General features: G+C 42.7%; 1 protein-coding gene and 2 long non-coding RNA genes across 11 annotated transcripts in view; 1 reads left to right on the top strand and 2 right to left on the bottom strand.

Moving 5' to 3' along the window:
• LOC111258839 (uncharacterized) overlaps positions 1-15965 on the bottom strand; it is a 107389-nt gene that overhangs the window by 37641 nt on the left and 53783 nt on the right. The window lies entirely within an intron of this gene.
• LOC111258842 (uncharacterized) lies at positions 12150-15952 on the bottom strand. Its single transcript, XR_002679229.1, has 2 exons — positions 15785-15952; positions 12150-14602 (listed from the first exon to the last, which is right to left on the bottom strand). It is a non-coding gene; the product is annotated as an uncharacterized LOC111258842 (long non-coding RNA).
• The window catches only part of LOC111258843 (uncharacterized), a 72010-nt gene continuing 70653 nt past the window's right edge, over positions 14609-15965 (top strand). For both annotated transcript variants that reach the window (XR_002679231.2, XR_002679230.1), the window contains exon 1: positions 14609-15692. This is a non-coding gene — a long non-coding RNA (uncharacterized LOC111258843). The remainder of the gene's footprint in view (positions 15693-15965) is intronic.

Raw genomic sequence — 15965 nt, 5'->3', positions numbered from 1 at the left:
AAATTGGAAACCTCATTAAGCTATCACGAAGACATGTCAGCAAATAAACGACTGGATCCTCTATTTAGTTTGATGTCAGCCAAAAGGAAGTGCGTTTTGACTTCACAGTGATTCTGTTAGTCTAGCTAAAAACGCTGAGGTAAGCCTGATTTAACTTATCGTTACTGCGTAAGCACATGATTATAGTATATAATGTACATGCACATAAAACTTGCCGGATATAATAGGCAAACAGTTAGCGCACATACATTTTGCTAAGAAGAATACCACAGGAGGATACTGATCCTTGATAAAAGTTGGTTGTCAGTTGGCTGGGTCGGTTGTAAGCCGAAGTGGGGTTTTTCAAAGGAAGCACTATTTTGCATACAAGTCAAGGATATACTAATATAACCAGTCTATTATTTATAAATTATTCAGATCAGGCAAAATCATTTGTGTTTGTTGATACCTTTGCGACAGCCAATAACGTATCTTGCTTCGTGTTTCAATTTGAGAAGTTCCATAGCCCATCTATAAACTAACACGTAACGAGCTTTTGTCACGAACACTTTTATACACTGATGAAACCGCATCGAAATACGGTAAGCGAACGCGATCGCCAACTTCTTCCTTGTGTACCTTAAACTTATGTGATTAAATTTCCGTGAATTTCTACCAATTCATATTCTTAAACAACAATAATTTTCCTATTGGAAAACGAATGAGCGCGGCCAAGGACATGCTAAAGTTTCATCAGTTACGCTCTATTTTACAACAAATGCCAATAGCGAGACATAGATCGAAAATTGCTATACCTACTAGAGTTAATCTAGATTCGATTGAGTGGAACGATACAAATGTTTCTACAAGCTTTTTTTTTTTTTTGTTTAATAGTCTTTGCACCGCATGGTAACTGTGGTTTGTGATATTGAAAAACCATTCAATATAGTGGTACTTGTAACATTGTAGCAGATAAAATTAGTTGTGGACGGTTTAAGCTGTCAAAGGAAAACGCGGGAAAATAACGTCAACGCTTATTCAAATGTTTTATTTTTATTGTTGTAGGACAAACTAATGGGTAGTTGTTTCGTCGCTGAGGTTATATTTATTTAAACTTCAATAGAATAACAATTCATCAGTCAGAACGTATCTCTGCATTGTTCCTGAACCTCAACCGGATGGAGCATGAAACATGAAATTATCTAAATATTTATTGAAATAGAAAATTCAGCGACAGTAAGATGGATACGCGTATACGTATTCTTGTTTCAATGCAATCTGTCCTAAGATCTCTAGTTTGTCGTCACGATAAACTTATCAAACTCTTTCTTGTGACTGTCAACCAGTTCAGCTGTTAATTCGAGAAATTCAGAGGTGATTTTCCATTGCCACTACGTTAACAGGTGAGCTGACATCACCCACAACACGCCGTTCGCGATGTCTAGCAGTTACCAGATATCAGGCGCCGTGTTATAGTTTTAGTTGGTGGCACTCGTTCTGAAGATAGAAGTGTCTTTTTTTTTTTTTTTTTCGAAAGTATCCTTTTTTCTGTCATCTGTTTCATTACGAGCCCCTTTTCGTATTTGTTTATTCTATTGTTCGCGAGGGCTAGTGACTGCTTCTATTCAATCTATCGTTTAACGTCATCTGGCAGAGTGCCCGCAACGATCGGAGCTACGTTCGCGCTGGCTGCTGTTGTTGCCGATGCAAGTGCCAGCAAATTCTCTTTACTACATACTAACTTTTAGGTTACTGTATCTGGGTTTCTTTCTTTTTACTGCGTCTACTGTCAGTCTATCGGTCGGTTGTTCCATTGCTCCAAACATACGTGTCCATCGCGGTCGGTAAATGTAAGATTCATACCCTTAAAACGAACTTATTTTTCAAAAAGAGGCGCGTTCGTCAGAACGACCCGCTTCACTATACTACATTGCTTTATCATTACGTAGTTGTAACAACAACAATACGATTACGAGTACGAGAAAATAACACGTGTGGCCGCTCTACGAATACCATCGCTGTTGCTCTAACTTTTGTTAGTGCATATATAATAGATTACTCTTAATACTATTTTCATTAGAGCCGGCAGATGCAACAGCTACAGATTCTCTCTGCGTCCGCTATAAGACAGCTGACACAATTCAATGGTCTTCTCGTCGTCACCCCAACCCGACCTGTCGCCCGCCCGCCCGCCCGCTTGTCCACGTACGGCCAGCCCAATGAACCGCCCAACGTCCACCAGCCCGCCCAAAAAGTTTAGCTAGAGTTCAGCCAGATAGTCACTTTGCCAACCACCGAGTTACCTTTCGAGCCGCGCTGTCTCTGTATTCTTGACTTCGTCAGACAGGAACATCGTACCTGGCAGCACCAGCCGTAACAGTAGTGGCGGCAGCAGCAGCAGCGTTGAAAGTGAGATTTTTGCCCTCGCTTTGCGTCCACCCGAGCCCTGACCAGCCCCTGTCAAGGGTGGTTTTAGTCGTCGCAGCTGCCGCCAGCTTTGCCTGTTGTATACTGGGAGGTAGAGATGGCACGCTGGCAAGTTCTGGTACCAATGCGGCCGATAGCTTGGCAGGACAATGTGCTACTGATTCCGCTGATCAGAAGTACTCTGCTAGTCGGTAACAATACGACGACATAGGAGCCCTATCTTCATCGCATGCAACGGCCGATTCTGAGACAGCTTAAGTTGGAACCGCTGTGTCCTTTTTGCAACTCAAGTATATCAGGTGTATATGCCATTACGCTTCTACTGCTTCTGTTGCACTTACAAATAATGGGTAGGACGTCGGTGCTTAAATGTGGCCATAGTTTACCAGCCATACCTTTACCAAGCTGAACGGACCACCACAAGAAGCCAATTCGTTCTATTCTGTTACCCCGTATATACACATATTTTAAAATAATATTAAACTAGACAGAGACCATTGTGATCGATGACGTTCCGCCATTTTTCTGGTAACAGCATGACCCCACCGCTGTGGAACTTTTGTGGTTTCTAGCCGAAAACTTGTAAGAAGCGATTTTTGCATACTTCCATTCAAACGAAATTAACACCATAAAGGGAGTACCGCAAAGACCGAAACAGGCTATACTCTGATAATGTGAAATCGGGGACGCGTAAATAGCCCATCAAAATGTTTCAGCTTTCGCCAGGTAGCTAAAGATGGACGTGGTTCATCACAGTAAAAGGCGACGCCTTTTTAATTCACTATTTCCGCTCGATTTTTTAATGGTCCATTGTAATCTTGTTAGTTGTTGACAATAAAGCTTCGAATCGGTTGTTTGTTTCGCCGGGTGCCAATAACTCATAATTCACGATTTGATCCCTCACCTTCAAAGCTTTACCAAGCACATAGCGTCACTTATTTTGGCGTCAGTTTGAGTTTTGCCACAGGGTGCGGAATGCACTTTTTCTCTGTTTTTTTTTTGGGCACACCATTGTTGTGTGTGATAGACTTTTCATCACCTGTGACCAACCGCTTTAAATGCTCAATTTCACAGCGTTGCTATAGAGTTTTGCAAGTGGAAACAGGATCGAGTTAATTCTGTTGCGTCCATTGGCGTAGCACCCCGACATCGAGCTTCCTTCTGTAGCCAGCCAGCCAGCCAGCCAGCTTTTTCAAACGGTTCAGAACTATTTGGTGGTGGATATTTAGTTCCTTGGCGCTGTCATGGCTACCCACGTATCGGTCTCACGTGCTGCTGACAATAGTCGCCGCAGAAATAGGGATAGAACGAAGGCAAGCGAAACAGTGTCTAACAATGAGACAGTTTTCCTACGGGCTGCTTGCCAATGTGTAGACAATGGAAGGGTAGCAATGCAGGCGGTAGTTTAATGAAAGGAGGAAAAACAGGAAGAAGAAGAGCAACACAACGACGAGGACGACGACAACGAAGAAAATTGGCCATTTCGGCCACAATCCAAAACGCGTCTAATCAAAATTGACAGACGAGCGAAACGAGCCCACGAAAGAACGAAGGTAGTAGGAGGACCGGCCGTTGTGAAGTTCTTGACGCTTGGCTACAATGAATATGTTGTCGGCGGATGCTTGCCGATTCGGGCCTGCTTGTCAATCTGTCTGCCTGTCAAACTCGGCTTCTTTTAGTTGTGAAATTATAGATTACAGCAGACGTGGGGCAGACCCTTGGAAGAAAACGATATCTAGACACACTAACATTCACATCGTCAGCCGCCTATCAAGTGTAAAGGCAAGCCCCTTTTCGAATACAGTAGATGGGCAAATAGATAGATGTTCACTCATCCAGGTAGCAAAATGTACTAAGCAGACGCTGAACAAGTCCAACTATATTTGTATAGAGGATATGTGTGGGAGCGCATATTCGTTCGAAGTCCAAAATCACCGCCATTATTACTAGCAGTAGTGTTCATTACGGTTGTCAACGAGCATATTTCTTTCGTGACTGGCCGATATCAGCTTATCGCGCTGGAAGCACGCACATACAGACTTCTATCCTCGTTCGCGCAAAGAGTACGCGCAACGTACAACAATGAACTTCGCTGCCTCCACCACTGTATCCAATAAAAGTTGAATAACAATAACAGCCAAATATACCGGTAGTGGGCAATACGGAGGCTTTTTGTTTGTCGGGGCACTCCCGCTACGAACGAAAGATAATGATGACCAATAACGATACTACTGATGCCAGTGACGATCAACTGCGGCATATATCAGAAGGCCAACGTAGAAAAGTATTTCTGTGTTGGTAATTTACTAGCGTAAATCGTATATACAATTATTATAACCATGCTGAAATATAGGGGTCGCTCACAGACGCTGAATAGAGCAATTTAAAATAGGTTTCTCCTTCAGTCTATCAGTAAAGGTGACAAAAATAATGTTCCAATGTAAATTGCTAGTTAGCGTGTTGGGCATAGGTTGGTAAGACTAGATTTTCTCTAGGTGTTCTTATTTCAATGCAAACTGTTTCAACTTTATGTACGGCAAAAGGGTCGAAAATTTGTTTCATTTACAATATTTTCTAATTTTAACATGTATGATTTTGTTTCTAATGAGAAAATTAACTTGAAAAAATATGCCCCTCATTCTAGGTCGACATAAAGAAACCTATTAAATAAGATGGGTTTGATTAACTCAATGAAAATCAATGTTTGCTGCTAGAATCTCTTATGGATACCTATGGCCCGCGATCTTGTCAACAGCCTATGTTTGTACGTTTTCGTCCTAAATTTGACTGCCTTTGAACAGTGTAGTAATTCGTTCGTGTGCATCTGGGAGCCACACGTCAGGTGTGGGAGGTAAAGACTCAACACGTACTTATGCTATACGGTCGTAAATATACTTATAAAGTTACCGTTTGTAGATTTTTTCCACACAAGCTGCCCTCCAAGCTTTCCCTTTCAGTCTCAACTGAGCGACAAGACTTCTTATTCAGTGTTATCCGGAATCGAAGTAGGCGCGCGCACAAAACCTAAACGTATATACACGTTGATGTCCATCATAATGGAAAATCATATTAAATCAAAGCACCATTGAACTTTTCGTAGATTTAACTGTTTTCAGTGAACCGTCATCGAATCGGCATCACAGTACCTTGACCAAATAACATAACACGCTAATGATTGACGTTGTTGTTGCGGCGACAATCAGTGCTTGACTTGTGCTCACTATGAAGTAGCCCTGAAATATCTCTGCCGTTTCGAAATACTCGCGGACTTTTTAAAATAAATGTATATCCCTTATATCGTAATGCCCCTGATAGCATTTACCATTTTGAACAGCATCCAAAGGAGCTGTCGTATAAAACGCAGTGAATCCACTGGCCGTTTATGCCTCCTCGCGTAGTGTTTTAATTACTCTGAAATCTTTTCGCGTAACTAAAGGGAGTTAACGACTTGGAAACACCGCTGCGACATGCGAAGGCCCGCAGTCGCCTTCTCTGTATAGAATGTACATATAATAATTACAATCGAAAGTATAAGAACAAAAGTGCCTTTGAGCACTTCAACGCCATATTATAAGTAAGCAATAACGCTAACGGCCGACAATCAGAATATTCATAGGACTAGCCGACTGCTATTGACCAAAAGCAAACATGCATTGCACACTTGAGACAGAGCGCACACGCACATTATCCTATGTAAAAACAAGAAAAAGATGTCTGATTAAATTCGACGATTTTGCTGCTGATGTTGTTCGGATGCACGACCGTGCAGCACGCTGTAGAAGTTTTGTTCGTTCGACTAACTTTATTCTACACTAGGCAAGTCATTCGCGCACGTCTGATGCATACATTGTAGCAGATTGCAAACTAAACTTTTATGTTATCCTGCTTTGAATGAACGAACAGGTTGGTTGACCTTGAAATTCTTGGCCCACCTAGCTATTGCTCTCCTTAGCAGGACGGCAAAGCAGGATAACGCTGATGATTAACCAGCTAACTTGAATTTCTTTTAGTTACTTTTGTTTTTTCCCGTTTACTGTCTTAAGTTACCGAAGTTCGCAGATTGATTCCAAGGTCCTGTCGCTAATCTGATTTACCTTCGCCGTCCATACAGAGACGTCCGATGTTTAGCAGAATAAGCGGGGTACGATGAGTCATCAGCTTGATTTTCCACTATACTTTCCTGACGGGGGTGTTCTACGAAGCAGCAATCCAAAAAATGTGCTTGAGCACGTCGTAGCTTTACGTTGCGCATAAGTTTCAACATAGCCTTTCCTCCTTTTCACTAACTTCTACTCCATTTTCTCACCGCTGGTGTTACGGGCTTAGCGGTGGCAGCCACTGCTCGACAAGAAGATTAACAAAGATAGAATGATGCAAGCAAGAATATAAACACAGATGTGTGAGCGAATTTCAAATTAAAAAAAAAAAAAAAAAAAAAACATTTTTTCCTTCAACTGCGTTTACGACACTACCTATCGTTGCAATTTTACCGCATCGCCCCGAAATGTATTATTTTTATCAATAATAATAATAATAATTGTAATATTTTGGATATAAATGGCAAGCAGTCAGGGTGGGAAATCGTTTCTTATTTCTGCCCAGTTACTAAATAAATGTTTTGGGCTTCATATCTGGTACTGCCATTCATCATCGTTTCAGACGGTTGGCTCACAGTACACTCATTTACGCTACGTACGATAGGTATGTACATAATTAATAATAGGAAACTGGCATCAAAGTAACAACGTTTCTCGTAACACGTATTACTCTGTATATTCGATGATATGTCCGGAATAACATAACATAACAGCCTGTTTTTGTTAGTAACGATTGAAGTTAAAAGATTCTGCCGTCCGCAACCATATTGGCTAACGTTATTCTGTAACTTTATTCAAATTAACACAGTAAGGAAAATCCGTTTATTTGTATATGAATATCGTTTCATTATTTGCCTTTAAAGTGAAAACTTTAAAGTAAAAAAAAAAACGTATGGACTGATAGAAGTTTTGTTTCCCGATACGAGTTAATGATGTCTGGGCCTTCGATTTAGACTGAGGCTATAAGGATGCCTCACAAACATCGCTTTCACTTGTACGTAAGTTGAAAATAGTACAACTATTTTTGTCACAATCATTGCAACATTAAAATCGCTCTTTAGATTTTTCGGAGACGAAAACATATATGTATGGATCAGCAATGAACATCGAAATGAATGAAAAAAATAACTTAGATAAGAGGACCCAACCACAGGTCGTCAAAAAAATGTATTTATTATGCACTGAGCTTATCAATATAAGCATATTAAGGTTGGGTTACAATGAACACTGGTTGTAATCATTGACGAAAAAATCAGTGAGCTTCAATGCGTAACGTAGCATTACGCTCTTCTAAAAATAGGAGAAAGAATCAGCAATAACAATTATCGTGTATATAGCAAAATACTAAGAACACCGATAAGAGCGTGTTAAAAAGGCGAAAACATATCAGGATATCATAAGACAGCTAGTATGTAACAGTACAAAAAAATATTGGTCCGTCCGTTTTTTCATTTATTGATTGATAAACGTTTTCGAATCATCATCGATCTCTATCAGATGAATAAACGACTTCTTAGCCATCGGGGATCTGTTTACTGCGTGAAATTAATTATCAGGAAAATACATAACTATGCAATTGAATACTCTCTGAAGCCAAAAGATGAACTGCTTCTTAATCTCCTTTGGACTCCCCGCCGCGCGTCGTATCGATCGACGTACGTACATGCGATAGACCTTGTCAACCTTGGGTGTTTATATCAGGCTTGCACAGTTAGTATAACGGTTAGTTTGTTAATAACTTGCTAATCAGCTGCTCGAGCCTCGTTCGGTAACCGTACACGCAGCGATTATTTTAGAATCATTCGTTATCGACATCGTTATGCCGTCCACTGTGCTGTGGCTCGCCAGAATCAAAAGGGTGCTCGAGCAGCAAAGCTAAATCGCCAAAGGAACCAATGTCGCCCAGCTTGCCGCTCGACCATGATCTGAAGCTGGTCTTGCCGGAGCTATCTATCTATCTATCTATCTTTTGTAGCTGCAACTTTCATTCTACCTCCATTGAGACGAAGCTCAAAGATTGTTTAGTTCGCGCACCGGGCACCGAGTAGTCGCCTGCTCCTAAGTAAGCTACCGCTACCAGCCGTTGTTAGTCGATGTATATTGTATAGAAGTGATAAAAATCGTGTGAACATGAGCTAATAAAACAGTAGGCCAACGCAAAAGTGTTTCATCCTCTTCATGAGCTCATTCGAATCGCCGTCAGTGTGCCTGCCAGACGGCCCATCGGCCGGCAGCAACTGCCCACCGGCAGCCTGGCTATGTACATTAGCCCCACATATACAATGCGCTAGCGATTAGCAGCAGGTCAGCATTCAGCTAAAACAAGCTGTTCTGCGTATTGCTGAAACAACTAGCGTCATTTGTTATGGCTTTCCTTTGAGGTTGTACGGATGGCAGCGGACTGATGATGGCTTGTTCGTCACTAGTCCGACAACCACGGCTGTTACTATACCATCGCCATTGCCACATATAATTCTATAGGCCATTAGCAGCAATATTACAGTGCTAACGCACAGGGAAATGGAGTCGGTCCTCTTGTCCTTTTACTCGTTTATACGTCGTATCGTGGGGCGTCGCTCGATTATACCGACGCTGAACGCGTCACGGACGCCTGAAAGGGTGCGCGCTCGCGATAACACGCGGGGAATGACAGTGTCGGTAATGGCTGGCGTGGTTGCGACGCAAAAAAAGAATATGTATGTATTCTTTTATTAAAAAGATGAACAACAATACACACAGAGCATAACAGAATTCTTCAGCAGATCAACGACGGCAGCGGTGGAAGCACGAGCCGCAGATCTGCCCATCTGTAGCGGCTGCGCGTTTTCGGCCACCGCATGCAGAACGCTTGCTGGTGACGGTGCTGCTCGCGACCCGTGTCGATGTATATACGTGTGTTAGTGTTATTAGAACGAATAAATAAATTACAAATTGCTTAAATATTGAATGTGTTTTATTAAGAGAAACGGGCCTGTAAGTTTTGTTATATGACGTCCTTCGTTTCGCTTGCCGATGGACCGCCTGACCAACGGTGGCTAGCCAGCCACCGGCTGATCTCTGCGCATAGTGTTATGAAGTTAGCAGCACGAGCCGCTGCACTCTGCTTCTGGAGCCGGGCACCACATATCTGGGAAACACTCGACGACGATCACAGCGGGGTAGACAACTCGAGAAAGAATTCAACGTTCACCAGCCTTGCTACACGTAATTCTGTCAGCTACGTATTTTTTCTTCTTTTGTAGTTTTAATCATATGTAATATTTTTCGTGTATGCTAGTCGGTTTGTTATTTCGATAGCGGTAACGGCAATGCTAAATATACGGGGGAAAAAACACGTCTAGGGTAAGAAATGAATTAAAGAAAGCCGCATGGATTAATAAAGGTATCGGAAGGAGAAGCTCGGTAGTCTTGTGATAGACCAATGTCGAGCAGAGCAAGCCATAAAAAGTGTATCTGGTAGAAAGGGTATTGATGTTTAGAAAGCTGACCGCTTCAACAATCTGAACCTTTCTACGGAATATGAGGTAATTCGTAACGTATCACAACTTAAGTAATCCTTGCGTCAGGGCCGTCAGCTTTTACATCACACGCAAGCGAATATTTACCGGCCATTTATCTAACCAAATAGGTCTCGATAGCTCGAATGCCAGGTAAGCGTATCTACCTAGTGCGCCTTCGAGCATAGTTCCCAACGCGATAGATAACTACGTTAGCACTGCGTATTTAGTAGTTCCTATCTAATTGGTTTTAGTGAAATATTCCATAGCTGAATGATCACAAGACTCGAATTAAGCTTATTGCATGTTCATATACGTTGCCGTAAAAATGATTTTCCGATTCCAGGTTCGGTTTTTGCTTTCATTTTGAAAGATAACGGCTAGCTTCCATAATAGTTTGATAGTATTTTAATGACTTCGTTGGCCCCAACCTATTTAGCTATCAAAATTCCGACTTTTACAATGAGTCAATATGTGCATATTGTACATAGCTATGTACATCAAACAATATATTATTCCCAGAGGACTCCTGAGGCGGCATGGTCTAGGTGGCTAATGTGCGTCTCTGAGTGCATTGTCATGATCATCATGAAGATGGGGCCATCTTTGGTTTATGTTTTAGCGTAGGCAATCTGTTGCCATGGGACGTAGTTACCATGCCGTTCTGTAAGTCTGTTGGAGAAAGATCAGGTAAACCTAGCAAGACCCTTCAGGCTAGACCTTCTAGTGACAGCAGACCCTTGGCTGAGGTGACGACTTCATGGAGTCCACACGATAGTAACGCCGAAACAAGACAACAAGAAAAGCACTTGTCTAACGCTAATCTACCTCTTCCTCATCTGGTAAATGAATGTTACGGCCCCAATGCGTTTCGCACAGCCTAGAAAGTAGTCAGGAGTTGCGTCTGAAATTGGGCTATGATTCAATTCGATGTTAAGAACGCCTTTGAAAAAAAAATTGTAGAACCTGTTCTTTACTTCGAACTCGATTCTTTATTAGTGGTTACATTATCGAGTAGAGCAAAATATCAAATAGGATCTACCACCTCTTATCTTCGTCAATGTGGAACAAATGGGTCGGACCAAAGCCATGGTCAATAGTCCAAATTTACGTAAAACCGCTTGAAGTTCATAACGCGAGGACTTAACACCTGTAGCTATATTTTAATATAATAGCAATGTACAAGTAAAATTTACACCTATCTCTATAAGACATTTTATTTTGTTAGGGGAATAATTAATCTGGTCGTTTCTACACGACTATACCAATTTTTCTAAGTGAAGTTACAGATTGGCCAGCACACTTTAAGTACACAAGTTTGAGCAAATTCTCAGCCTGCGAATAAATTATGCTATGCTTACTATGTACGATCAGACCACTAAGATCACTAAAGTAAATAATTCTAATAAAGAATGCTATCGTAAAGGTAGCTAAGTTCTTTAGAACACGCATAGAATTACGGCAATAAAATAACTTAATACGTCTTGATGACATTACTGTAACAAAGCTCGTAAATGCCTTTGGAATCCGTGGCTGATCAAGTTGTAGAAGTCCCTTCTGAATTGGATACTCAGTGTAGATATTAGTTAGCCTCTTCGTAAAATTGATTCTGCTGTGGTTCGCTTTACCTAACTTACAGTATATTTAGAGCACATAAGAAGTAAACTTTCTCAAACTTTCACATAGTTATCTTGTAACTTTACCGCTACCTACTATCTTCACCTTGTAACTAACTGTATTAGCAAATGTTCATCACTTTTTTTTTATGTCGAAATTTTGGATTTTCTTGTGACACTGAAGACAAGGCATATACTCTCTAATGATATCCTTCAGAATTGTGATTAAATTAATTAATTATTATTAACTAATTGATTAATGATAAGAAGGCATTGTTCCCGATTGGCGGCATCCTAGATAAAGAAAGATTCGTCCACTTTGAAAAGAAAGCTATTTTTCAATAGATAGCCTACTGACTTGACTTCGAACCTTGACAATGAATTTAGTGAGCCTATTAATCAATTAATTAAAATTTTATTTTGTGACACAGCCTATAGCTATTTTTTTTTTATCTACAATCCTTTTTTAAATGTGAAAACACAATTCTTTCTTAACAGATTAAGTTTTGTGTGCTACAAAGAAAAACAAAGCCTGACCCAATATTAGTCGCTTTATTTAATAAATGCCGTTACTAAAGCCTAGCATCGTCCTAGACTTACAGTCAATGATCGTTGAATACCTATTGATGTCGTCTGTACCCTCCATATAGCTGGGTCCTCAACGACGTTAAGGTCTCGCCGTATTAACGACAGATCAATTTAAGCAACGAGATAGAATACAGGGGGTCTGATTATATGTAGGCGTCTTCGTTGAGTGTCAAGCAGCGCATAGAGAAAGGAGGACGCCATAGATACAGTTCATTTGTGGCTGGTAGTTCTTGCGAAACACATTTTCCCTTACGTTTTGAAACTTAACTTTGCCCTTTGTATCGCCGCCTGCTTGGAGAGATAGGCACTAAAGAGTTGATGGGAAAGGGGCTTTAAGTAGAGACCGAGGCAAAACGATAAGAGCCTTGTCCCATCAGTGTCAGGAAGGGTTGGTTCAGTGGAACAACTCGATCACAAAATGATTCGCTGCGATTTTCTACTTGCATCACTACAACATACAATAGCTATTAGTCTGTTCTGGGTTGATGGTAACCTGCCCAAGCTATTTACGTTATCGCGCTGACAACGAAGGAGGCAGTATCCTTAAAACTGGCATCGTGCTGCTTGTCGAAAAAAAAAAACGCTAATCAAATTGCTCAGTAATTGTAATGAGTTCTCCTGCCTGCGCAAACAACAGAGTCGCATGTTTTCATTTAATCCGCTAATAGAAAGAAGACGAGTTGGAGCTATCCACACTACTGGGCTGACATGATCCTCCGGGTTCCCGGGGTAGGAAAATAAGTTGCCCAGTAACAACCTACTGTCCCTTCTTTTGGACTCAACCTAAAAGTCTGTTGCATTTGTATGAGATGAACGGTCACCTCAGAATGAATCGGTCTAATGAACCTCAGTCTGCCGTTACGCAACATTGTATCGATCGCTGAGCGACGTGCAGTTGTCGTTTAATCTTACCCATCGTTTTGACGGTAATGGTCTTTCCACAGCAGCAAACAACGCTGTTGGTAACGCCAGTTCGGAAGCGATCTGCGTGCGACCAGCTTCGGCGTGCGGCTGCCCTGTTTTCTGTTGTTTCTGCTGCACCGGGTGGTCGCAACGGCGGTTAGCAACTCGTCTGGCCTTGGACCTTGAGGTTCAGGCTTCCTTGTGCTCGTTGCCTTTGTAATAACTGCTGCTGCTGCTCGTGGCAACGGCCTTGCGTCCATCGCCGGCCGCGCAGTCGCCGGCGCGAGTTTACCTCGCGGCTGTGGCTCGCGACGGCCACAGCAGCGGTGGCCGGCACTGCTGCTGACGATGATGCTGATGGTGGCTAGCTGACGGCGAGGAGAGAGGACCGGGGCCCTGCTGCTGTTGGGAGAGGGTGGCAGCCAGCACGGGGTGCGCATGCTCCCGACTAGTGGCCTTGGCGGCCGGAGCAGGCGCCAGCAGTAGCGCCGCGGCACCCTCGGCGGTAAGGCGAAAGCAAGCGCGCTGCCAGCCTCTAGCAATACTACAGGGCTCCCGCATGGAGGTGTGCGCCCCTAGTTTGTCGACTTGCAGTTTGTCGTCGCTGTCGCCGTCGTTTGTTTGCCATTGTCACCGTTAGCCCAGCACTAGTACTAGCAGTTGAATCACCACTACATAGAAGTGCCCCGTGCGTGCCACCAGGGACGCCAATGTAGGCTGTGTGCGTACTCTTAGGATATTCCAATCAGCATCCACACATACACACTCACTCACTCAGTAATTCGTTCATCCATATTCGCTTTTCACACACAAACATAAAACACAACACGGTTATGCGTTACTCACGATGCTAGCAAACTGAACAATCTACTGACGTACCCATCAGCTGCCAGGCATTTGGCTATATCAGCTATATTACTAGTATCACATCACGCAAAAACAGCAGTGACTCACAAAGCTATAGAGTAGGCGACAAATCGAGTGATAGAAAAACATTGCGGTATAAACAACAGCAACAGGAACGCCACGGTACAAACAGAAATATTTAACGTCGACATTGCTGCTGCCGCCGCTGCCGTCGCCGTCGCCGCTGCCGCCGCTGCTACTCGTACCGCTACAGAAATAGACCGCTGGCCAGAATTCAAAACTCCGATAGTGTTTATCAACAGTGTCACGTCAGAATGGTTTCGTTGGCAGTTGACTGAGATGGATTAAGGTCCGGGATCGTGTGACAGTGTGATATGTCCAAGCTGTTTTCCGCCTTCCCAGAACTTAACTGTACTTTTGCTCGGCGGAATTTGGCGACAGCGGCGGCTGTTCTTGCTGTTGTAGAACAAGGGCCGGCGTTACAATCGTTGACTTTTTGTAGTGTTCTCTTTTTCCATAGAGTGTGTGCTTGACAGATACATTGTATGAGAATACGAGGCGCCGTTTCCGGCAACAAGTTGCAGCCATCCCTGCACACCCCACCCGACACCCACAGGCAGACGCAGACCTGCGAACGAAAAGTAGATCGAAGAACGCCAGTCATTAAATATGCATATATAGTATAAAGTATAGAATACGTGAATGTTGGTCATACACGTTGGTTTATACGATCGACGACCACAACCCCGTAGCAAAACTACAATATCCCTCCCAGTCCATACGACAGCAGGCATGTAACAAACAGTAACGCTCAGAACATCAATAGCGTTCAACAGTATACGACTTCAATTGAACTCACCCGGCACACGCTCCCAGGGCTACTCCTATAACAACAGTAGCAACGATAACAACAATTAATATTGACATGACGGCCGGTAGTGTATACAACGATATATTTGTATAGCATTTGTTGGATTGTGAATTTACGTGATTGCTTACTGCATTGGCGGTGGCGGTGGCGGTGGTGATGGCGCGGTAGGCGAGAAATAATATCGAACAAGGCAAAGAGAAACAGACGAAGCAGGCGCTAGCGAAGGTAACTTGGCAATCAAATCATACGTAATGGTACTCAATTTCGGTCGACGTTGTACAATGAAACGAAAAACGCGCGCGCTTTCGGCTAAATGATTAAATACTAAAGAAGAGGAGGTTACGAGCAAAATCGACAATGGAAATGTTCTGCACGAAGCCTTCGACGACAAAACAATTTATACGAAAAGAGACAACCAGGGCTGGTTATCACTAAATGCGTCTACAATTGCAACGGTTACTCACATAGTGTTCTCCCGTGTCGGAAGGTTTGCCGGGCCGACGAAATTTGTCAACGACGACGTCGTCGTCGTCACTGTTGTGGCTGTTATTGTTATTTTGCCTGCAAGCAGCTTGTGTTCATCTAACGTAGGTTCTTCAAATTGGACGAAAACGTAAGAAGGGCTCGTAGCGACGACGCCCCCACCGCCGCGCCGTAACCGACCGCCAAGGACGAATAAACAATTGCAATTACGGCAGCCCCCCTCATCTCAAAACTCTAGTAATTACAAGCAAAACATCCATCAAAAGCTAGTACAAAGTCTACTACTATTGTTACTGCCAACAGACTCGGATCTCTCTACTAGTTGACCCAGAAAATCTTCAGTATGCATCTGTGAACCAATCAGGTAAGGGCACCGTAAGCTCAATAGTTATTACGACTGATTTTTAATAGTGAATACTCTCAGGTATGTATGCTCAATAGCAGTCATTAAATTACCTTATCCATTTAGCCAGTGTTTTTGTCGCAGGGATAAAAATCAGCAAAAATTCCCGCGAAGCTCTTTGATTTTTCTCGGTCTCGGAAGGTACACTCTGAAAGACGCCGTCGAAGTTTTCGGTAACAATTGTTATCTACGAGCTTATCTGTTTACGAGTGCTCGATGGACCTGCACATACAC

The sequence above is a fragment of the Varroa jacobsoni genome, unplaced genomic scaffold, assembly GCF_002532875.2.
Source record: "Varroa jacobsoni isolate VJ856 unplaced genomic scaffold, vjacob_1.0 scaffold_269, whole genome shotgun sequence".
In the NCBI taxonomy this organism is placed as follows: domain Eukaryota; kingdom Metazoa; phylum Arthropoda; class Arachnida; order Mesostigmata; family Varroidae; genus Varroa; species Varroa jacobsoni.
The sequence above is the reverse complement of the archived record's forward strand: the minus strand, read 5'-3'. Positions and strand labels throughout refer to the sequence as shown.